This window comes from Tupaia chinensis, unplaced genomic scaffold (assembly GCF_000334495.1).
Source record: "Tupaia chinensis unplaced genomic scaffold, TupChi_1.0 Scaffold000423_1, whole genome shotgun sequence".
Classification (NCBI taxonomy): Eukaryota; Metazoa; Chordata; class Mammalia; order Scandentia; family Tupaiidae; genus Tupaia; species Tupaia belangeri.
This window is the reverse complement of record NW_006159928.1, coordinates 350,931-354,026: the sequence shown is the minus strand read 5'-3', so window position 1 is coordinate 354,026 and position 3,096 is coordinate 350,931.

The window sequence follows — 3,096 nt, the reverse complement described above, 5'->3', positions numbered from 1 at the left end:
TAGGATTCTGTTCAAATGGTAGGTACATGAACCTATCAACAGCTCAAGACAGGACACAAATCCTTAAAACCAGACAAAAAAGCCTAGAAGAAAATCAGCAATGTTTTAGTCAAAAGCCATAAAATTACATTTCACCAAATTAGTCTCATGTACTTTATCTTCTGTTGTCATTTGATTTTCCTGATTAAATTCTGGGATATAATATTCAACTCCAGATTTGTCCCTATGATTAAGTTGGTCATTTTCTTAGTTTTTGAGCTCTTATTTCTGTATGACTGTATTTAATTTTTCTTGCATAGCACTCTCTTGAGAACTTGGAGATCTGGTCTGGTGCTGGTAAATTCTTTCAGGTTTTGTTTATCTGAGAATGTTCTTGTCTTTTCTTCCCACATGAAGAATAATCTTGCCAGGTACAGTATTCTTAGTTGAAATTGCTTTTCCCTTAACAATTTTAATGTATTTTCCTATCTTTCCTCACTCGCATTGTTTCCAATGAGAGGTCTGCTGTCATCCTGATGGGATATCCTTTATAGGTAACTTTATGTTTTTCTCTCGCCAATCTTAGTATCTTGTCTTTGTCTGTGGTTTTGGTCAATCTGGTTATAATGTGTCTTGGAGAAGATCTTCTTGGGTTGATTCTATTTGAGGTCCTTTGTATTTCTTGGGACTGTCCTTTATCCCACCTTCCTCCTTCCTGTTAGTGTTTTGGGTACACATACTCACCTACTGTCATGTTCTTCAAGTCACCCAGGCCAGGATTTGAGCCACGGTTGGTCATGTGGAATCTGGCTTTCCAAGAGTAGGGTATAACCATTGTGCTATGGGACCAGTCCACTTCAAGTAATTTTGATGTGAATTCAGAAATAGATAGTAACTAGGGTATTTTTAACTTTTTATTTAATAGGGATCACAAAGAAGCAAGAATGAGAATCTGGCCTTAATGTCGTTGCAATCTTGTTATTTCTGAGCCATCCACAGTTAAAAATATGAGAGATTTTTCAGCTTTCCCTGATAATAAAGAAGCTCTGAAGACAACTAAAACAGTAATAGAGAAAAAAGCCATGATTTTCATTCTTACTTTTATTTGAATAAGCTCATTCTCTTTAAATGAGAGACCAGTGCCCTCTAGCTTGCAACTACAGATCTAGGCAATTTTGTTCTTATTTTAAACCTCTTTTTGGGTATGTAAGACCCAAGGTCATTCGTTATGAGTAAATCAGAACATGTATAACCATCGTTCCTTTCCAAAGTTTTAGCTGGTTTCAATAGAACTCTACTTGGTAGCACAAATGTTAGTCTTTTGGCCAAGGCTAAAAGAAAGATGACAATTTATGAAAAATTCATGTAGGAAATTAAAGCAGCTGCAACTGGTGGATAACCCAGCAGTGGAGACTGAGAGCACCCAGAAGATAATGCTTCTAGCTTACGTTCAATTTACATGAACTGGGAGAAAAATTTTACTGCTCTACTGTCTCAGCTAAGCTGAGATCCTGTCTGAAACCTATCCACTCATGGCATAGAGTAAATTGTTAAATGACATTAACCCCTATAACTATGGTGTCTGAAAAAACAAAACATGCAATAAGACAACTCATTCAAAATGAAGAGAAACATGGATGGTTGCTTAGATGTCGTTTTCAATGATTTGTTCATAGACACTTAAAAGTTAATTTTACTTCCTACCACAAATCATGTAATTGTTTTATGAATAAACAATTTAATCTTTTGTGAGCTCTTTTTCTCTAATTTATAGCATGTGGTTCAAAAAAATCCCCAAGCAGCCAGAGAGCTTAGTCACAGATGTCAGCACCGGATGGTAGCAAACCAAAGGGCTCTGACTTCAAAGAGTTGGGGAAAATTTATAAAAACATAATAAAAAGAACTGATGCTGCAGGCCTCTTAAGTGTCAGAAAGAGCCAGGAACTCATGACAATGTGGAGATAAGACAACTTACGCTGGGTGTTGTGTTTGTCAAGTTTCCTCAGTCTCTAGCATCCATCCATACACCCAAAAGGGTCCTATTTTCTCTACCTGTGATTTCAAATAAACTTTTATGTCCAACCGGCACCCTACCCCTCCTACAGCACTCAAAATCCCATTTTGGTGAGTCAAAAAAGAAAAACTTCTACAATGTGAGCACTTTGTAAGTTGGGCTATACTTTGTAGTAATAGTATTCTATTCCACATTTATCTGAGTTTGATTTTTTAAAGTTTTATTTTATTTATAATTGACAAATAATGGTGTATATATTTATGGGTACGGCATAACATTTTAAAGTTTTATTTATTTTTTTCTTCCACAAGAAAGAGAGAGGAGGGGCATCCCCAACAAAGTCTTCACACCACAATTCACTGTCAGCCTCAGCCAGCCCAAATCGGGTTCATGCACATACACACCAGGCATCTACAAAGAGGCCTTGAGATGCAAGCCTAGAACCTTCCCATGTGCATCTGGAACCACAGATCCTTGCATTACCACTGCACCACTGTCTGGCCCTACAATGTGATATTTTGATACATATGTATTTCATAGGATGACCCTCTTTTATAGCTATTTTGAGATATCATCTTGCTATAGTTAGGTAGGAGGAATAAGTTCTGGTGTTCTGTTACATAGCAAGCTCACCATAGTTGGTAATATAGTATACAGAAGTTTTAAAAACATTATCAAGTCTCTTAGGTCAGCCTCTTTGGATGTTGGCCCATTCACAGATATATTCTTTCCATAAAATAACCTCCAGCAGGTAGAGTGTTGCAAAGTCCTTCATGACTATGCTTATAGATATCAAAAGAAGATTCCTCTTTTCCCAGAATAACCAGAAATTCCTGGAAAAAGGATTCTGGTTGGTTGAGAATTGGGTAGCAAGGACCTAAGACTGTGACAGACTTTGAGAAAGATTTAACCAGCCCAACTGTTTGTTCTGGCACACGGATTGCCTACAAAGGTTTCTAGAATCTCTACTATGCTCAGTTCCTGACCAGGGCCTGCCTAAATAAAAAGGGACCTCAGTTCCAAAGTTGAGGCAGAGCCTGAAGGCACCATAGCTGGCTGCTCTCAGTTCCCTGACCTCCCAGTTGCAGACTCTTGTGAAGAGA